The 22,426-nt window shown below is 43.0% G+C and overlaps 1 protein-coding gene across 1 annotated transcript in view; it reads right to left on the bottom strand.

Annotated features, from left to right (window-relative positions):
• The window catches only part of TRAK1 (trafficking kinesin protein 1), a 141,361-nt gene that overhangs the window by 72,548 nt on the left and 46,387 nt on the right, over window positions 1-22,426 (bottom strand). The window contains exons 2-3 of the mRNA XM_028751067.2: window positions 20,294-20,580; window positions 9,150-9,344 (exon numbers count right to left, since the gene is read on the bottom strand). The gene's annotated coding sequence lies outside the window, so the exon portion shown is untranslated. The remainder of the gene's footprint in view (window positions 1-9,149; window positions 9,345-20,293; window positions 20,581-22,426) is intronic.

Genomic DNA, 22,426 nt, shown 5'->3' with positions numbered 1-22,426 from the left:
GGTCCCTTTACCTTTAAATGTAGACTTTATACCACCTTAGTGTGATAAATAAATATACCTATGTGTTTAAAACATGTGTCAAGTGTCCTAAAACCTGTGTCACAGTCAGCTGCAATTCAATTAAGTATTCAGTATAGCAAACCTGCACATCGATTTCTAAAGAGCAACTAGTGCTCATCTGGCAAGGATAGGATCTTCATATGCCCTTTACACTTGCCCTTTTTCAAACAATGCAGCTGCCTCCAGGAATAAAAAAAGATAAAGCCTATGAAATAAATTGAGACGATAATAGCACCCACTACAAATTATGAGCTGCAACAGTGTAGTTCCGATTCTTACTCCACCCCTCCCCAAAAATCAAGAGAGGATATACAATTATTTTAGGAAGACATATTTGCTGCTTGCTTGAGTATGCAAGTGAAAGCTCAATGTAAAATCCCTTCTGTTCTTCCTGCCCCTAGCCCCAAATTCTGGATTTAGATCATGATTTCCCAGACCTGGGTCTCCAGCTGTTTTTGGACTACAATTCCCATCATCCTTGATCCTGCTAGCTAGGGATTACTGATTGACTGACTGGCTGACTGACTGAATTTATATTTATTTAATTTATTGACTGACTGAATTGACTGACTGACTGAGCCCGGCCTTGGCGGGGAGGGTGGGGTATAAATTATTATTGTTGTTGTTGTTGTTGTTGTTGTTGTTGTTGTTGTTGTTGTTGTTGTTGTTGTTATACCGTCCTATACTTGAAGGTCTCAGGGTGGTTGTAGTCCAAAAACAGCAGGAGACCCACATTTGGGAAACCCTGATTTAGATTATCAGACTTCTTCAGGAACAGATTTCTCTTTTTTCAGTTCTCTTTGAAGCCAGCGGGAGTAGCAGTAGCAGAAATAGTGCAGTACTTAAACCTATTAGCAACGCACTTGCATTTGGTGCAGGTTAATATTATCACCCCGCCTTGCCAAGAAGGCAAGGGCAATGAGTCATTCGCATAAAATTCAATTATTTGGAAACCTATCTTTAAAAAATGGCATGACTAATTTCTGGGATTCAAGCCTACCTGGATGCAAAACCCTCTCACCCTGAAGAGTTTGTTTCCTGTTGAGGCTGGTTTCGGTGCTAGATCACTTTATTTCCGGGTTAAGGCCTAGTTTTGGTGCACAAGCTGCCTTGGTCACCTTTGCATGGTTACCGTTGGTCAGAGAGAGGCAGAAGGAATGTGCCCCTGTTAATTCTCCTTGATCTCCTACCTATCAAGCACAGACCACACTGCTCCTAAAGGAACTGCACTAGCTGTCTATAAGCTACTGAGCCAGGTTCAAGGTTTTAGTTTCAACCTTTCTCCTTACTCCCTCTTCAAGCACTGCAGCTGAGGAGAGTCTCTTGATTGTGCCATAATCTCCATTATTAGCAGCAACCAATGGGAGGGCCTTCTCTCTAGTGGCCCCCATTTAATGGAACCATATATTCTCTGAGCAGTGACAAATGCCAACAGTGTTCAAAACACACTCACATACTCAGGTTTTCTGGAATTTTATCAATGGCAACCTTTGAGCAACTAACTGCATTTCATTTATTACTTTATGGTGTACTTTTTTCTTTTCATTTTAATTTGTTTTATTATTTAGGTATATCATGGGTTGTCATAGGCAGCTTCTATGTATTTTTTGTAAACAAATTAAATATCCATAGAAAAGGAGCACCTACAAAAAAAGCTACTAAAGACTAACATTCCACACAATCCTTTACATGCTCCAAACTGACACTCAGTTGTTTTAACATTAGAAAACCAAAGTAGAGTGAATTGGGAAAAGACTACTTAGCAGTCTTTGGTCCCATCATGGCATTTAGTAGAGTTTAGCCATTTATAGCATCTGAGGGTGTCACACTAACTATTCCCAGCTCAGATTTTCTCACAACTGGGGGGGGGGGGGGGAGCCAATTCAGATTGTGGAATGCAAAGGTTAAATGCTTGATGAGCTAGAATAAGTAGCTAAGCGATCACTGGACTTTGCTTCAGTTAGGAACTAAACAAGTGAAGAAGTTGGCTGCATTCTAAGAAGATTGTAAGCAAATGTTACTTTCTGAGGTCTAATGAGACTAACATTTCCTTTTGTGAGTGAATTAAAAGATCAAGTAGCTCTTTCAAAAGGGCATATCTGCTGCCTGGGTTTAGCTTTTGTTAGCTCTGGTATAGGATGAATTTACTAAAATATCTCGTCATCTATTACAGCACACTGCTATTACACCAAAGCTTTCAGATGGGATGGATATTGAGTCAGATTCCCAAAGCTTCAGAGGTCCTTCTGTGTGAGCAGACGGCACATTTGCATGCACAACAGGTGCATATCTCTCCAAATTCTGCAAATCATCTTCTCAGCTGCAGCCTCAGGCCCATATCCCATTCTGTTTCAGAGGGTCCTCCAACTCTCAGAATTGGCTTTTCAGAGGGCACAAGTGATGGAAAAGCCCCACTGCATGCTGAGAACTCCACTTGTTTCACTGGGCAAACTCAAGAGGAAGAAAAACTAATATTTATACAGAAATTCTTAAGACTATTGCTAGTCTTATCTTTACATAAATGATATGTAAAGAACAAAAAAAAAATCACCAACACATAATTTAAAAACAGTTGGAATTGCTTCACCCTCAAGACATAGGGTGGCCCTAAATGGCCTTTGCTAGAAATTACTTGGGCAGCAGCCACTATCTTTAGAAATGAAGGATCAGAGGTGAAACAATGCACAATTCAGAGCATCACTACGGCTATATATACAGTGAAGTTAAGATACCAACTTTTAAATGAACCTTTAAAAATATTATCTAACACACAAGCTCCATGAAAAAACTAAGCAGCAATAAATATATTTACGCAGATTTAGTCAAAATGAGCGGATCAATATTTCCATAATTAAAAAGGAGAGAGGGAAGACCAGGTCCTATTTACAGTGGTACCCCGCAAGACGAACGCCTCGCAAGACGGAAAACCCGCTAGACGAAAGGGTTTTCCGTTTTGGAGGCGCTTCGCAAGACGAAGTTCCCTATGGGCTTGCTTCGCAAGACGAAAGCCCATAGGGAAATCTCCGGGACAGCGGGGAAGCGCCTCCGCTGTTGCCCGCCAGCATTTTAAAAAGCCCCGGGACAGCGGGGGACTTCTCTGCTGTCCGGGGAGATCTTAAAATGCTGGCGGGCGGGAGCGAAGCCTCCGCTGTCGCCCGCCAGCATTTTAAAAAGCCCCGGGACAGCGGGGGACTTCTCCGCTGTCCGGGGCAATCTTAAAATGCTGGCGGGCGGGAGCGAAGCCTCCGCTGTCGCCCGCCAGCATTTTAAAAAGCCCTGGGACAGCGGGGGACTTCTCCGCTGTTCCGGGGCAATTTAAAAGCCCCGGACCATGCCCCGATGCCGGGCGGCGGGCGGGAACGCCTCCCCCCGCCGCCCGCCATCGGGACCATGCCCCGATGCCGGGGGCGGGCGGGAACGCCTCCCCCCGCCGCCCGCCATCGGGACCATGCCCCGATGCCGGGTGGTGGGGCAGGAACGCCTCCCCCCGCCGCCCGCCATCGGGACCATGCCCCGATGCCGGGCGGTGGGGCGGGAACGCCTCCCCCCGCCGCCCGCCATCGGGACCATGCCCTGATGCCGGGGGCGGGCGGGAACGCCTACCCCCGCCGCCCGCCATCGGGATCATGCCCCGATGCCGGGCGGTGGGGCGGGAACGCCTCCCCCCGCCGCCCGCCATCGGGACCATGCCCAGATGCCGGGGGCGGGCGGGAACGCCTCCCCCCGCCGCCCGCCATCGGGACCATGCCCCGATGCCGGGCGGTGGGGCGGGAACGCCTCCCCCCGCCGCCCGCCATCGGAACCATGCCCCGATGCCGGGGGCGGGCGGGAACGCCTCCCCCCGCCGCCCGCCATCGGGACCATGCCCCGATGCCGGGCGACGGGGCCGCGAAGCCTGGGCGCGCTGATCTCAGCGCGCCCAGGCTTCGGCATGCCGGCATCTCTCCGCAAGCAGCGGCAGCCGCTGCTTGCGGAGAGGTCCCCGAAGCCTGGGCGCGCTGATCTCGGTGCGCCCAGGCTTCGGCATGCTGGCAACTCTCCGCAAGCAGCGGCAGCGCTGCCGCTGCTTGCGGAGAGGTCCGCGAAGCCTGGGCGGACAGCTTTTGAAGGCAGGGGGGGGGGAGCAAAGACTTTCGCCCCCCGCCAGCCTTCAGAGGAGGTCCTGGACCTCTTCTGAAGGCCAGCGGGGGGCAAAAGTCTTTGCTCCCCCCTGCCTGCCTTCCCGGGAGAGCGGAGAAACGCAGCGCGTTTCTCCGCTGTCCCGGAGGGCTTTTGAATGCAGGCGGGGGGGAGCAAAGACTTTCGCCCCCCCCCAGCCTTCAGAAGAGGTCGGGGGACAGACTGTCCCCGGACCTGGTCTGAAGGCGGTTTCCCTAGGAACGCATTAATTGATTTTCAATGCATTCCTATGGGAAACCGTGCATCGCAAGACGAAAAACTCGCAAGACGAAGAGACTTGCGGAACGAATTAATTTCGTCTTGCGAGGCACCACTGTATTTGAAAAGTAATAGTTAATATATGTAAGGCCAAACAGTATTTTAGAGCACTCCATATACAGGAGAAACGTCATTTTTCCTTGCTGCAAAAGACAGGCATTTATTTAAAATAGCTCTTCTGAAGCATGGGAGGCTTGAAATAGATTACTCAATTGATTCTGACTCACTATGTTGATACATCTTACATTGCTTGGAGCAGGGGTCAGCAAACTTTTTCAGCAGGGGGCCGGTCCACCGTCCCTCAGACCATGTGGTGGGCCGGACTATTTTTTTTTTTTGGGGGGGGGGGAATGAACAAATTCCTATTCTCCACAAACAACCCAGAGATGCATTTTAAATAAAAGCACATATTCTACTCATGTAAAAACACACTGTGTCCGTGGGCCAGATTTAGAAGGCGATTGGGCCAGATCCAGCCCCCGGGCCTTAGGTTGCCTACCCATGGCTTAGAGTCTGCCATCTTGAATGCCCTGTACTATACACAACTGACAATGGCACAAAGATCACAAAGCACAGGGCATACAAAGTTGTGCAAGGAAAAAAACCTATTTAGTGGCAAACAGAAGATTTGAGTGAAGTTGCAATTATTTCCAAAGAGAGACTCTGCCAAACTCCTACAACCATACGGCGGGGATGTGGCACTTTGCATGAACTGCTGCTAATATTTTAGTAGACATAGGGAATCCAGTGGAACTTCAATAGAAGTAATAATTCAATTAAAGACAGAAGGCAGGTAAGCTAAGCAAAGTGAGCCTCTTCCCTAACCTTATGCGCTCCAGACATATTGGACTACAGAGGTGTGTGGATTAAGCTGATGGCAATTGTAGTCCAAAATGTCTGGAGGGCACCAGGTTGGAGAACGCTGCTTTTCAACAGTAGCAGTAGTTAAGAAAAAGAACAAGAATTCCACATTTGTAGTGGGAAAGGAGGCAGCTGTCTCCATTCAGACCCAAATTAATTAGCGCTTGACTGCTGGATGAATTGTAATTTAAATATTCTATGCTGCAGCCTCCTCTGAAATTCCTTTCTTCATGTACGGCCATCTTAAAATCAGTGGCAAAACGTTCTTGTAACATGAAACATTCTTCTATTGGTTTATGAAATATTAAAAAGTAGCAAAATAAAGAAAACTTAGAAAGGAAGTAGTCAACTCTAAGCTAAAGTAAAAGATCTACAATGTTGAAAAATAGTAGAGGAAAAGTGATAAACCATTCTACAAAATCAGCATAACAATATTATGTAACACAAGAGCCTTAACAGCGCTTTGACAAACAAATACAGTGGTGCCCCGCAAGACGAATGCCTCGCAAGACGAAAAACCCGCTAGACGAAAGGGTTTTCTGTTTTTCGATGCGCTTCGCAAGACGATTTTCCCTATGGGCTTGCTTCGCAAGACAGAAACGTCTTGCGAGTCTTGCGATTTTTTTCGCTCCCCCCCCCCTTTTTCTAAGCCGCTAATAGCCTTTTAGCCGCTAAGCCTTTAATAGCCGCTAAGCCGCTAATAGCCTTTTAGCTGCTAAGCCTTTAATAGCCGCTAAGCCGCTAATAGCGCTAATCCGCTAATAGGGTTGCTTCGCAAGACAAAAAAACCGCTAGACGAAGAGACTCGCGGAACGGATTATTTTCGTCTTGCGAGGCACCACTGTAACCTACTTGGTCAAAGTTGTAGAATTTATTTTTGTGCAGATTTTCAAATGGACAGCTTCTCAACATATGTCTGGTACAGAACAGCTTAGAAAATTCTATTGCTTCAAGGGATCAGACAAAAATGACTCATTAATTCTCTTTACAGCCGTATAATTCTGTTCAGATACTTCAAATGCCACTTATATATTAGATCATCCAAGGATACAGCTACATGATACAAGGAACCTGTGACTGTCACACACAAAAACCCGAAGTGCTTTTCCAAATTGTCCCCATCCCTCTTGAACATCTTGCCTTCTTCCCATTAATGTTTCTCAGCATGCAGGCTGCAAAGCTCCGCCGATCATCAGTCAACCTGTCCCAAGTCTGGATCCTTGTCCTATGCCAAGACAAACTGTCCTATGCAAGTTTTACCCCCCACCCAAAACAAAGCTGTGGCCATTTTTAATCTATATCCTGTTTAGGTACGATTCCAGCTCTCTCTGCTTCCACTTACCCTAAGGATGCAAGCTGTACTTGAAGTTATGGAGGAAGAAACACTGAAATAGTGAGGCACTAGGCATGTGACAGAGGCTAATGGAAATTAACAGTAGTCATGTGGCTTTCAGTATTCACTAAACAGTGCGTGACAAGAATCATTCTAGCAACAGTTATGAGCAAATCACCAGCAAATCTTAATGCATTTTTTGTTCTTGTTTCTGAATACAATACAATGTTATCAAACCAACATAAGCAGAAAGTGCTTAAAGGTAAAGGTAAGGGTACCCCTGACCATTAGGTCCAGTCGTGGCCGACTCTGGGGTTGCGGCGCTCATCTCGCTTTACAGGCTGAGGGAGCCTGCATACAGCTTCCGGGTCATGTGGCCAGCATGACTAAGCCACTTCTGGTGAACCAGAACAGCACACAGAAACACCGTTTACCTTCCCGCCGGAGTGGTACCTATTTATCTACTTGCACTTTGACATGCTTTCGAACTGCTAGGATGATCCCTGAAATACCTTATTTTTCCGTGTATAAGACTATATTTCCCCCCGCCTTTTAAAAGTTTAAAATTGGGGGTCGTCTTATAATTGGGGACGTCTTATAGACAGAAAAATACGGTAAATAACAGCAACTATGGATGAAACAGCGGCTGTGGATCAGCGACCTGGAAGCAGTTAATGCCAGATTTAGATTATTTTCCTTAATGCAGACTATTGGTAGCCCATTGGCAGCCCATTCGCTGTCAGTTACTACACAATCAAGGATTATATCCACCACATCCATAGATTATTATTATTCAGCCAATCAAAAGATGGAAAACTGCATGGAAAACATCACCTACTTCTCCAACCCCACCACAAAATGGCGACATTTTAGGTGCTTGAAAAAACAACATTGTCATAACATTAAAAAATGTACAGTGGTGCCTCGCAAGACGAAAAGAATCCGTTCCGCGAGTCTCTTCGTCTTGCGAAGCAAGCCCATTAGCGGCTTAGCGGATCAGCTGATAAGCGGCTTAGCGGATCAGCTGTTAAGCGGCTTAGCGGCTTAGCGGATCAGCTGATAAGCGGCTTAGCGGCTTGGGAAAAAGGAGGGGAGGAAAAAACCCCTGCAGGAACTCGCAAGACATTTTCGTCTTGCAAAGCAAGCCCATAGGAAATTCGTTTTGCGAAGCACCTCCAAAACGGAAAACCCTTTCGTCTAGCAGGTTTTCCGTCTTGCGAGGCATTCGTCTTGCGGGGCACCACTGTAATCTTGGGGAAAGATGTGTACCCAAAAGGCAAGCAAATGAACATACATTGAGCAGGAGGAGTTGATTGTACAGGCCCACACTTCAAATCTAGGTTTAATCTCTTGGTACTTTTCTCTGAAAGTTTAACTGACCTACTTACAAAAGGATAAGACATTGTGTGTGTTTAAAAAACTGTGCTGATATTTTAAGGGTATTTCTTAATGTCACAAGACATTAAGCTGTAAAGTATGGTACTATTTAGCCATAGTCAGTCCATCTGAACACAAATTCAATGAGGGAAAAAAACACTTTATTTAAGGTAGATAAGGACAAGATGAAATTATACAATTAAATATAAATATAGATGGGAAACAGCTATGTATTGTGAGTACTTATCTACTTTTAAAAATTTTCACCTATGATCTTTTTCTTTTACTTCTTTATTTTTTTCTTTGTTCTTTTTTCCCCTTTTTTCCGATATCTTATCTTTCATTTCACTCCTTTATTGTGAATAGCATTTTATAGAGGTATAAATAACTGTAAATATGAAAAGAGACAAAATATTCTCTATTTTTTTTCCCTTGGTTATATGTATTTTCTTTTTCTTTTGTTGTAAATATGTATGTTTTCTAATTTGTACTTAATAATTTTTTTTTTAAAAAAGAGAGATTTTTCAAGGCCACTCCAATTTTTGTTTTAATTGAAGTTTGACTCCCATTTGCTTTTTGGTCGCCAACTGGGTTGCGATGGCTTGTAGGTTAGCAACCTATGCTGCTGTTTTTCATTCCCACCAGACCCAACTAGAGTTAAGCAGCTTGCCTGTAGGACTGCAGCCTCAGCATCTTAGCTTGCCGCTGTATTACAAGCCAAAGGAAAGCCATGCACTTCAAGGAAACTGACATATGCAAGCTACATTCCAAATGCTTTTAGCTGGGTTTAAAATGTCACATACAGCCTACAACAGAAATGCGATTATGAGTGGTATATTTTCCCCACTGTGTTTTCCACCTGCTTTGCATATATTATGCAGTCCTTCACGGAAGGACCAGATACACACTCATGATTTCTATTGTACCAGTGACACTTCTCAATGTGATCCATCCCACATATTGCATTATTTATCCAAGAATAGCTGCTAAACTGAGGAAATTTGGGGTACATGGGGAGAAGGCAACTCATAAATTCTACAGGTAATTGCATTTGAGGACAAATGAATACGTTTGGACTTACGGAAGTATTTCAGTGTCTCTTCTATTTGCTCTGTTGTTAAATCAATATTAGCATCAGGAGAAAGGAGAGGTGTATGAAGCCAGTCGTCGTGGTCATAACCATAGATGGTGTCTGCTCTTAGCTTGTAGTGTGGTAGCTGCTCTTCAAGCAGGCTGATGATTTCAACTTCGGGAAGATTTGTACTATTGCACACATCTAAAGAGAGGGGAAAGGCAAGCACAGAAACTGGGTTACACCGCTTTCAAAATAAAAATAGAAACACTTGTGATTTAATACAAGCCACATCAGCAAAATCCCATCCAACACATTCCATCATCTCCAGAAAAATACCATCTGAAAGAGGAGGGTGCTGCAATGCTTAGAAGCTCTGACTAAACATTTCATAAGAAACTGAATAAGAAGCTTTTGTCTCAAAATGTGGGCATTTCGATGCTTATGAGCTACAACTAGAGAAACCAGAAACTATAACATTAAGCATTTCTGTCAACAGGCTTTGCTTCCATGCAAGTTTGCCTACTGGAACGCTTGCCCAAGATGTAAAGCTATTCCATGTGCTTTTTTTCTTTCTTTCTTTTTTGTAAACGATATTTATTAAATTTTCCATTTTAACAATCCAATCAAACCACACTAAACATTCCAAATTATTCAAATTATCCAGTAATCAAACAATCCAAATATTATGCCAAATTATAAATTTTTGGGCGGACTTCCCATGCTCCGAGGTCGGAGTGTGTGTGTTTCTATATCATCTCATATTTCTGCTATTCCATGTGCTTTAGACAAGAAAAGATTGACCAGAGACTTTAAACTCTGATGCTATTATTAGTATGTACATATGGGCTACCTGTTACCAGCATTAGCTGTGAGCTTTTTGTTTCTGATAGAAGAAATGTATTGCAATACTCCTAAAGGTTTGCAGTCTATTTCATCCACAGCAACCACACCACAAAAAACAGAACCACACAGCCTTGCTTTCCAGGAGCAAGACGACAAGCAGCTGTTAATATAAATTGCCTAGTAATTGCATGCTATTTGTTCCTGTTTCATCTCTAGTTCAAGGCTTTTATCACTTCTACCCCAGCATTACTAGGGAAGAAGTCTCCCTCATCCTTTATGACAAAGCAATGTTGCTGGGAATCAGTGATCTCATCGCCATGTGACTCAAGGAAGCCTCAAAAGAAAAACGTTTTACGAAAAATAGCTCCCATGTGCTAAGACAGGGAATGAGAAAGATGTCAGGCATTATCTTCAGCTAAAACACTTTACTCATTTTGTTGCATTTTTTTTTAATTCAAAACCCTACATTTCAAAATAAAGCCATCCCACTGAAGCCAGTTACATGTGCTTTTATGGAGCTACATTTTTTAAAAGCCTAAATGCATTGACTATAAATACATGCCAAGGGCTGACAGGATGTGTGTCACAATTATTTTAGCTCTCTCAATGCACAAAACCTCCCCACTGTGCCTGGGTCTTTTATGGATGCCAAGAATACTGCACCAACGTGAATGAAAAAAAGAAACATGCTTGTGCTATGATTTTGGTTTCACTGTCAAATTAGATATGCTGCTAGTGGACTAAGAGAGTGAACTTGCCAACACTGATTTACTATGAATTGGGGAACATAGTAAATTTAGTTTCATGATCACAAAAAATCCAGTTAAAATATTACAGTGGTGCCTCGCAAGCCGAAATTAATTCGTTTTGCGAGTTTTGTCGTCTTGCGAATTTTTCGTCTTAATGGTTTTAAGAAAAAGGAAACAAACTTGCAAGACGTTTTCGTCTTGCGAAGCAAGCCCATAGGGAAATTCGTCTTGCAAAGCAACTCAAAAAACCAAAAACCCTTTTGTCTTGCGAGTTTTTCGTCTTGCGAGGCATTCGTCTTGTGAGGTACCACTGTAATGATAATGATGAAGATTATAAATCTTAGGTTTGTTTGTTTCCAAAATAACCAGCAATACCTGTACTTTCCCTTGGATTATTTAAAGCTTTCTTTGTTTCCCCCCCCTAAAATGCTCATTGCGGCATACATACTTCTCTAGCCATCCATTTCATTCTTACAACACTGTGAGGTAGGTTGGGAGTTCATGACTGGCTCAAGGTCACCAGGTGACCTGGGATCTGAAGCTGGGCATCCCTGTCCTGAGTAAAACACTGAACTCTACACCATACTGATTCTCTCACCCAAGATGGAAGCACATTTTTCTAGGATATCTTACATCAGCAATTGGATTGAGTGGGATAAAATGTATGAATGCAGCAGACATAAATGGCATTAAGGGAGCCTCAGAGCAAGGGACAAATCTTCCTGGATTCTCAAAAGTCTGTGATTCAGTCACAGTATCTGCACCTTGGTCTCTTATGCCTATTTGATAAAGAGTCTCGCTGCTTGTCCTTCCGTGAGCTCATTACACCTACCAAAAGCTTCTTACTTAACTTATTTTCAGCCCAAAGAGAACAGCCAATTATCTTAATAAGGAAAGAAGGAGCCACCGGATTTGTTGAACTGTGCAAAGATCAGTTCTGGGACTTGCTATCACATTCATCCTTCATCCCATTAATGCTTACTGAAGCTTTCACTAGACAATTAAAAAAAGATTCTGCACAAGGGGCACAGATATAGCACATGGGTGCCAATTCTCAATGAAAGCCATGGCTATGTTTTCGACTGCAAATAATACAGCCTTTAAAACAGCGTTGTGGGGAGAGCTATTAACACTGCACAGTAACCAGAATCCTAAAGGGACTTAAAGCTTTTTGAAGTTTTAATTTGAAAGAGTGTTTAGAGCCAGCAGGTTGCTTCTTGGGATTAAGGGGCAGGAGAGAGAAGAGATAACCCTCCCTTTCCAAACCAAACAGCTTACCAGGGGAGCCAAAGTAAATGCAGGATGTTTTAAATGAACACCTTTCCCCCTCGTTGAACATCTCATGTTATTAGTACTGTACTGCTGTGTTAGAAAGGTAAACTAGTGCCACCTGGTGCTCAGTAATCTCAATGACTCAGAATTCAGGCACAAAAGTGGTCCTCTGCAATAAAAGTTGCATCCTGGACCAGAAAGGCAGCAGAAAGGAGTAGGGAATGACACAGATCTGTACACCTGACAATTAATGGAAGCCCCACCACTGCTTGAAGTAAAGGTAAAGGGACCCCTGACCATTAAGTCCAGTCACGGACGAATCTGGGGTTGCAGTGCGCATCTCGTTTTATTGGCCGAGGAAGCCAGCGTACAGCTTCCGGGTCATGTGGCCAGCATGACTAAGTCACTTCTGGCAAACCAGAGCAGCGCACGGAAATGGCGTTTACCTTCCCGCCGGAGCGGTACCTATTTATCTACTTGCACTTTGACGTGCTTTCGAACTGCTAGGTTGGCAGGAGCAGGGACCGAGCAACGGGAGCTCATCCCGTTGTGGGGATTCGAACTGCCAGCATTCTGGTCGGCAAGTCCTAGGCTCTGTGGTTTAACCCACAGCGCCACCCGCTGGTGCTTCAACTGATAATACTCAAGGATGGGCAGAATGCTTTTTTGTTTTGTTTTGTTATGTATTCACAAAAGGGTATTTGCTGATAATAGATGAAACTTTTAGCCATTAAAGCAAGACAACAGACATCAAAATCATATGGTCTCCTCTATGCAAAACCAGAATGAGAATTTATTTAATAGAAGCTCCTAGATCATATTTCCAAAGGAGACAGGATCTGGTTCCATAGACTAATGATACCCCTCAGCTAGATACTTAAATACTGGAACATATATATAGTGTGTGGGGGGGGGGGGAGAGAGAGAGAGAGAGAGAGAGAGAGTATACATATATGTATACAGTGGTGCCTCGCAAGACGAAATTAATTCGTTCCGCGAGTTTTGTCGTCTTGCGTTTTTTTTTGTCTTGCGAAGCACGGTGTCAGAAAAGTTTTGGAAAAGCTTCAAAAATCACCAAAGTCTTCAAAAACCTCAAAAAAGGCTACCACACCGCGTGCTATGAGTTGCTCCTCGAAGTCAAGTCGCAACTGTATTAACGGTGTTAAGAAAAAGGAAACAAACTTGCAAGACGTTTCCGTCTTGCGAAGCAAGCCCATAGGGAAAATCGTCTTGCGAAGCAGCTCAAAAAACAAAAAACCCTTTCGTCTAGCGAGTTTTTTGTCTTGCGAGGCATTCGTCTTGCGAGGTACCACTGTACTAACAAGGTCCTCCGAGTTCCTGAGAAACGCATTAGCACGTAAAGGTCAAAGGCTTTGCTTTTTCACAGCAAAACATGGCCCCACCAGCTTCTGGAGGATGTGGGCCCCAAGGTTTCAGGAATATCCATCGTTATGCAGGACCCTCCTCCTAGCCTGTAACACTGTTCTAAGCTTAGGGCACCATTATTATTATTATTTATTCATTTAATTAATTAATTTCTATACCACACTATACCTGAAGATCTCAGGGCAGTTCACATAAAATAATCAAATACTGTACATAAAATCAAAACAAAACCAACAACTCAATAACCCCCCCCCCCAAAGAGCCAGTATTTTTAAAAAGGGCATAGGATGAAGATCAAGTCATGCAAAGGCCTAGTTGAAAAGGAACATTTTTGCACCATGAAAGTGACATGCAAACATCACTTTTTCAATGACGCATCAGCTGTCACAATGAACTTCATGATATGCTCCACTTCTCTTACCCACTTAAGACAGTGTGCACTAATTTGCAGAGGATAGTGACTCTTTGCAAAAAGTAATGGAAAGAGCACCTCAACAAGCTGGCATGTGAGGAGGAGATTTGTAGTTGAATTAACATTCCCATTAAATCATTTTCAAAAGACAACTAAAAGGGCTTTTAAAGAGAAGTAGAAAAGTGAATCATAGAATTGTAGAGTTGGAAGGGACCATGAGGATCACCTAATCCAACCCCCCTTACAATGCAGAAATATGCAGCTGTCCCATACAGGGATCGAACCTGCAACCTGGGCATCGTCAGCAGCATGCTCTAACCACTTGAGCTATTCAGCTAAAGAAAAACTACCCAAGATGGGCTACCCAAAGCAGACCTTGGTCGAGGGTGGCCATGCGCCTTTCTTTCCAGAAAGCAATTCTGCATTAGAAGCTCTTCCTGATTTAAGTCCGGTTTAAAGATAAAATAGTCATAAGGAGCGAGACTTGAAGCACTTGGCAGCAAACCAAGCAGGCTCACACATCGCCTCACTATAATCTTCCACACTATGGTGAGATGTACTGTATTTCTAGTTAAATTATACTAACAATTTCTAATTTTCTTTCGACACATGTATATTTGTTGTTGTTGTTGTTTGGTTGTTTAGTTGTGTCCAACTCTTCGTGACCCCATGGACCAGAGCACATCAGGCACTCCTGTCTTCCACTGCCTCCCATAGTTTGGTCAAACTCATGTTGGTAGCTTCGAGAACACTGTCCAACCATCTCATCCTCTGTCATCCCCTTCTCCTTGTGCCCTCCATCTTTCCCAACTTCAGGGTCTTTTCCAAGGAGTCTTCTCTTCTCATGAGGTGGCCAAAGTATTGGAGCCTCAGCTTCAGGATCTGTCCTTCCAGTGAGCACTCAGGGCTGATTTCCTTAAGAATGGATAGTTTTGATCTTCTTGCAGTCCATGGGACTCTCAAGAGTCTCCTCCTTCATGGATCACTGCCTTGTTGTGGCGAAGGGGCTTGAATAACTCAGAGAAGCTATGAGCTATGCCATGCAGGGCCACCCAAGACGGACAGGTCATAGTGGAGAGTTCTGACTAAATGTGATCCACCTGGAGCAGGAACTGGCAAGCCACTCCAGTATCCCTGCCAAGAAGACTCCATGGACAAAGACATGTATATATTAGCATATGCTAAAAGGGGTTTTTTTTGGGGGGGGGGTTAGGAGATGCATTTCCTATCTCTTTTTTTGGTAATGCCCATCCTACTCTGGGCAGCTACTTTGACATAAGGCAAGATGAAATTAGGATGGGGGTCTTCCTTTCCTAAGGGATCTCTGTATCGCCAAAAGCTGCCTGCTGTCGTGGGAAGGGGGGAAGAAGTCTGCCAATACATTGGAGGGACTTTGAGGCAGATTGGTCTTGCTATTAACTGATCGGTAACCTGACAAGTGAGAAAGGCCATCTGTTGACAAAACAAAGTGAGGAGACATATGGACACCAATATTCTTACAACAGTGGCTTTGTTACTAGAATCTGTTGTATATTGAGCAATTACAATAGGAACTGACCTTTTTTATTTTTATTTTTTAAAATAACCCTTCCAAGAAATATACCACACGTCAGTGCACCTGAGATAAAAGCTACTTTAAAATAATCTGGAAAAGACTGATGCACAATATATTATAAAATCAAAAACATGTCAGAATAACATGCAGGTATACTCATTAGTGGGGTTTGTTTTCCACCAATATAGATCTTTACTCCAGTCAAAAGGAAATAGAAAAGTTAAACAGCAAACCCAGAAAGAAAAACAAATGGTGCTTTTTATCACAGTTCCTCTTCTGCAATAACAAGACATATTCACCAAAAAAATAAGATTGCACCACCAGAAAGAATAGAGGCTTTTGTTATCCCCTAATACTTCTACAACCTACACTGTCCAGACAGATGGAGGGAGACGCTGAAGAAGCAAGACGCTATTCATAGAAAGCAAAGAACATAACTGTTAACAATGCGCCTTTTATTCATTTACCATTGTAATTCAGCATTTAAACTGAACCACAATACAGTTAAATATAAACTGTATTAAAAGATTAAAAACCCATCTTGGAAATCAAAAGTAAAAATGATTATGATTTTTTATAAAGCACCTAACAAATCCACAAATTCATTGTGGTTTAAATCTTTTGATATTTTAGAAGTTCCACAAGAGTCTCTCTCTGTCTTTCTGTGCATATATGTCTTCCTCTGGAATCTGTCACGTGTCAAGGATGTCAAGGTAAACGTATACTATACTGAACCCTGCTTTGAAAAAAGAAAGGCTTGCACTTCCAGATTTGGGCTAGTTGAACAAGTAGCCTACTTCACGGCCAGGGCATCCCTCCAAAATTTCTCCTAGAAGTAGAAAATCACACTGAAGGCAAGAACACTAGATGGTGCTATAGCTTCATATGTCACCTTCTAATGCAAGGCAGAATGCAAATAGAGCAACTTCCAAATAGAGACAAAGGAAGTAGCAAACAGGTTAGAAAAAGGTATATAAAAAGGCACAGTGAAAAATATTAGTGGGAGGAGAGGACAAGGTTAGGACAAGCATTTAATGCGCTCCATTCATTAGTGCTCCTTAGCCATATCAAACTTATTCAGCATATCAATAGAGTTAAGCTTCATTCTACTTTCCCACTGAAAGTCTGATAGAAAATCCATACCTCTCTCACAGTGAGTGAAAACATTATGGACCAGCCAGCAGGCTACTTTTTTTGCTGGGGATTATGGGTTCCCAATTACTCACAAATGTGGAGTGCAGCTGAACCTGGACACTGAACTGTTTTGCGGTAAATAGTAAGCACATTAAATGAAAATTATAGTGTGAAAGATTTAGGAGAATATGTACTTGCAGCCTCTCAACATGCTCTGACATGGGGTGGGGGAATGGCTATTCAACAAGACTTCTAAGGGGAGACATTTATCCAATTGTTATCTATACTGGATCTACATTTATTTCATATGTGAATTGTTGTTCAACATTGCCTTCATACGTGCAAATGTCTTAGATGTTTTTACATATGAAATTCTTCTATGCATGGTTTTTACTGCATTGTAAATCACATTGAGACACATCCCGGGAATAAATAAATGAAATTAACCACAACGATAATTATTTATGTGCGCTATTTTTATAGAGACATATATCTACATTTGGAAATTGTGATGCAGCTCTAACGCAGCATCTCACGAGCTAAGTGCTTTCCATATACCTTGCTCATTCCAAGTTGCTGGGAAAAGAGAGCTTTTAGGGGCTTCCTGATACTAATTACATGACAGACTGTTCCCATCACAAATGAGACATTTTAAATGAGAGTCAAGTTGCAATTTGAGCTTAGAGAAGGTGATGGTTCAAATAAGCTTCCCCAGTAGTGATGTATGGAAGTGAAAGCTGGACCATAAAGAAGGCTGATCGCCGAAGAATTGATGCTTTTGAATTATGGTGCTGGAGGAGACTCTTGAGAATCCCATGGATTCAAGATTATGAAGAGAGCCATTAGTTAAGGATAATTAAAAGTAACAGAGAAATTACGAAATGTAGATTAAGTGATAAAGATTGAAAAATCTTCAGATGAGTTGATGGAAGTCCAAAATATTGTATAAGATAAGAAAGTATGTTATGTGATTTTGGGAAATTATCTGTAAAAATAAAAAAATATATATTTTTTAAAAAATCAAAATCCTACCATTTATTAATTTATAGGGTTTGGGGGGAGGGGGGAGGTCCCACCCCTGAAACCCATAACAACTTGGCTCCCAAGCAGGGTCTCCTCCAGACATTTTGCTGCCTGAGGTGTCGGGGGGGAAATGAAGCACAACTCTGTGGGAACGGCAGTGCATCCATTTATATCACCCTTTCCCATAGGTCTGGCTGTAGCTCAGTGGTTGAGCATCTGCATTGTAGGCAGAAGCTCCCTAGTTCAGTTCCTGGCACCCCCAGGTAAAACTGAGAGAGTCTCATGCCTTAGTAGCATACATGTATGCTACTATGTATGGTGCTGGAGGAGACTCTTGAGAGTCCCATGGACTGCAAGAAGATCAAAACTATCCATTCTGAAGGAAATCAGCCCTGAGTGCTCCCTGGAAGGACAGATCCTGAAGCTGAGGCGCCAATATTTTGGCCACCTCATTAGAAGAAAAGATTCCCTGGAAAAGACCCTGATGTTGGGAAAGATGGAGGGCACAAGGAGAAGGGGACGACAGAGGACGAGATGGTTGGACAGTGTTCTCAAAGCTACCAGCATGAGTTTGACCAAACTGTGGGAGGCAGTGGAAGACAGGAGTGCCTGGCGTGCTCTGGTCCATGGGGTCACAAAGAGTCGGACACAACTAAATGACTAAACAACAACAACAAAGGAATGGAACTTGGGGATATATCTGCAGAAGAAGCAAGTGACATGCAAAAAAATGAGGAATTTGATCTAGGCACACTGAAGAGGATGGTGGTAGTCACAGAGGTACCCCCTGAAGTTTGAAGTGGTGCAATCCAGCAACAGACACAGCAGCCACCAACTTAGGGTGGGAGGGAGGGAGAGAGATTGAGAGTATTAGAATGAGAAGCTCAGTATTTTTTGAAGAGTGCCAGGAAGCTAGTCCAAAAACCAGAAAGAGAAAACTTTTAGTAGAAACACTGGGAAAGAAGTGAAAAGAGGGAAATTCATTAAGAGGCAGTGCAAATTCAATAGTGCAAAAATCATTGTGTATAACTGCTTAAGTAAAAGAAGTTGGTTCTTGAAGATTTTGCAGAAGGAAGAAGCAATATAGATATGACAGTCACCTGGACGTGGGGAAAGAATGAAAATCCCAAGAGAACTGCAAACTGAGAAACAAAAAAATTGCTTAAAGAATGGTGGAGTTGGACAGAACGCTCAGGAGATTATCAAACCAATATAAATGTTAGCCCTAAGGAGGTCAGATTTCAGTTAAATAACTGAAACAGCACATTTATAATTTGGCTAAAAAGTTTCATGAAAACCTTGTGCTGAAGACCATCCCAAAAGATAGCCCAATGTAGGCTTACTATGTCTCCCCCATTTTGTACAATCTGTATCAGTCCCTGAATGAACCTTCATTCAAGGATTCCCTGCAGGATGTTATGAAAGAAGGAAGTGTATAAAATAACACTGTTTTTAGCTTATTAGACGATGAGAGAATCAAGAAACCTGCATTTCTGTTTTATGGCACATTATCAAGAGATAATCTGTGGTCAGATGAGCTGCTCTGACACTCAAACAGAAGGAGGATATTGAGTTAAATTCTTCCTGATCTTGGAATACTTAGAAAGAGGAGTCATAAGCACGATTTTGTTGCAACATGCCCGGAGCATATGTTTCCTGTAAGAAATTCAGTTTCTTGATGCTGACGTGAGGCCCTCTGTTTACCTGCAATCTTTTTAAAGCAAAACAGAAATGCCTGAATCATCACAGGGGTGTTTGGGGTGCACATAACCCTAAATCCCTGTGCTTGAACTGAATCCCGATGAGATCCAGTCAGGACCTGCAAAAAATACTGAATTCAAGATTTTTTATGGGAATATGCCCGCTACTTTTCAACGGCCCGAACAACCTTTAAGAATGAAAAGAAAGCAATTGCAGCCAAAGACAGTAACCACAAGCACCTATTAAAATTCCAGACTTTTACAATTAATGGAGGCTGCATCACACTTGCAGAGAAACATTATCCCCATCACTCTCAAACATCCATGTGCCTTCCAACCCAGGGAGAACTTACCTTGTGAAGTCAAAAACAATTATTTCATCCCACCCAATCACAAAAGTGAACTGTGTGTGTGATGGGGTGTACATGGTGTGGCGAAGCTGTAGCCTCAGGAAACAGTTCTGTGTATGCTCAGACGGCCCCTCTCAGCACCCCTATGAGGGCAACACTGAAGCTGCTGGTTCGCCTCATGACAACAGATGGAGCATAAGCCTTCATACTGGAGCTGACTTCTAGGCAGTCTAATCAGTCACTTGTTTTCTTCTCCTCAGAGACATATGAGAGAACCCTCTCTGCCCTAGCTATACTTTTGATTAGGACTGGTTGAGCGCTGCAGAGACCTTCCTGGCCAGAGAACAACAGATTGACAGTAATGTATATTGGACAGGAAAGAATTTGTGGCTTTGAGTTCTTGGGGGATTATTTATTTATTTATTTGATGATGGGTGGGGAATGAATGAATTAATGAAATGAAATATAACAACAACAACAATAACCAGTTTCACTGAGAATACTAGAGTTCCTGTGCTTGTCTTCATGAGGCATCTCCCAAAAGAGAATCTAGAGCAGTGTCAGTAGCCCTGCAAGCAGATAAATCTTTTCTGGAATCTAGTCAAGTATGCCTAATTTTAGCTCTGCAAGAAGCAATGTTGTTGGCTTCTGCAGGGGAGGCAGGTTATTACCTCCAAGGAGATAGACAGAATAGCCAAGTCAATAGCCAACTGGCCAACAACCTACCAGTAATGGTGCCAGCATCTCTGTACTCCCTGTAGTCTGATGGGTCATTTTCCACGGCTTCGCTTACATAGTGCTCTTCATGACAGGCTAGGACTGCATGGTCGGTTGTCTCAGGAAAGGGCACAGTGGCAGCCAAAGTGCAGTCGTTCAAAGCTGTGGCGTCCAGCTTGGCAGGTTTTACAGGGAAGTGCCAACTGCCATCAGGGGGGCCAGCGCTGGAGACTGGGTCTGGCAGAGGTAGAAAATGCAACCTTCCTTCTTTGCAGTAGTTGGCTTCCTTGGGAGGTCTGTAAAACATACACCGGATAGAGAGAGAATGTGAGCAAGATTCAGGCAATCACAATAGAGTTAATCAAAACAGAACTCTTAAGCTGTTTGCTCTTTTTCAGCAATTCTAAAGTACATGGCAGCTGTCAGCATAGAAACAGTCTCTATTTTATTCTTAAATAGATGCATTTGAAGGTTAGAGCCTGGGGATAAAGTCAGAGGTTGAGGAAGTCCCCCATTTCCAGTTTCAAATATTAACAAGCAGAAGAACCCATAAGGGTGCCTAAGACCGATGAATATGACGCAATAGCATCTTATCATTTGCCACATCAATGGGAGCCCAGGCTCAGCTGCCATAACCAGTACCACCTGTTGTCCAAGATTTTATTTATTCACACATGAAAAAGGCCGGAACTGCCACCAATGAAAATGAAGATTAAAGCATGGCAATGGCTGGCAGGATTAAACCAATTATGGTGTTCCCAAGCACAATCACTACATCAATTCCTGCCCTAGAGACATACCCATTTTCAAAAGTGACTATGGCAGTCAGTCCAAAGTCACATTTTCTCCCCCAGTTCAGCTATATATCAGGCACTCCATTTACGGCTGGGTACTTCTTGCATAGCAAGAAGAAGCCAAAGACCTACAGCATACACTGATGTCCCTTAAAGCCAGCTGACTTTTATTGTGAGCAACAACCCACATGCTCAAAAATATCTCTCTGCCGGGTCATATCCTTAAATACACTCAATGCATTGAAGGGCATGTCTAAATGACTCCAACTCATATCAGTCTTTCAATAACCACAGTCCAGACATTCTTCAGCCCACAGTGGCTCCCAATAGTCCATACCTCTGCGGTATACCGAGTTCTCATTATGAGAATTTTTTTTAGAGATAAGGCACCCTCATCCTCATTGTGGAATACTTCCTTAACTCCCATGTATTTTTCTGTATGGAATCGGAAGCAAATGTTGTATGGATCTTTAATGCTGTGGAATTCCAGCTTTACTCCATTATACAAAGTCATTGGAAAATGAGTCTAGTCCTCACCAAACACAGGCTAGAAATCCTTTGACCAGATTAATTTGACTTCCTGATTGGTCCTGATCCACCACTTTGAAGCACAGCTTCTATAAGTAACCAACACAAAAGAAGGGACATTTAGTCCTTCTACATGAGGAATGGGCACACTTTAGGCCTGTTGGGTCTCCCATGTTTTTTTGTTGTTTTTTTACTAGAACCCAAAACCTACCAAAAAGAGTCAGGTGCAGAAAACATGTAGTAAGGGGTTTTTTAAAAAACATGTAGTAAGAATTAAAGGGCATGGTACCTCTGAGCATATTCTGAGCCTAATAACTTGTTTTCTCTTCACAAACACACAGCCCTTCCACACCAAAAGTCCGCAACTAGTTAGCTTTCCTCATTTCAACAGCTTCATTTAGCTGCGAAAACTACTAGATTTCAAACCTACCTTCTAGCCACTCCTGTTCTGCAGAGTACAGTTAGCCCTTGTGATGAAGCCTGTGACTTGGCTTCTTTAAGCTGGGAACATGGGTCAGCCAAACAACATGGGTACTGCAGGTCACATTCCTTTCTGCAAAAATCCCTAAGCCTAAAGCACACTGGAGGAGCCCATGCTTTGAGTCTTCCCCATGCCAAAATCAATGCAGTTTTTAAAGCGCCATCACTGACTCAACAGCAGCATTGACTCTTCACGTTAAGCCAGTAGAATGGGAAACAGTGGCACAACTGTTGCTCTCCCATTACTGGTTACCTAGCCTTAATCTTCTGCCCCAAGTGAAACCAAGCCTAAGCAAATACAGCTGGTTTTGCTAATATTTATCCACTGTAAACTGTTGTT

The sequence above is a fragment of the Podarcis muralis genome, chromosome 12 (assembly GCF_964188315.1).
Source record: "Podarcis muralis chromosome 12, rPodMur119.hap1.1, whole genome shotgun sequence".
NCBI lineage: Eukaryota > Metazoa > Chordata > Lepidosauria > Squamata > Lacertidae > Podarcis > Podarcis muralis.
Note: the sequence above shows the minus strand (reverse complement) of the source record. Positions and strands in the feature narration are given on the sequence as shown.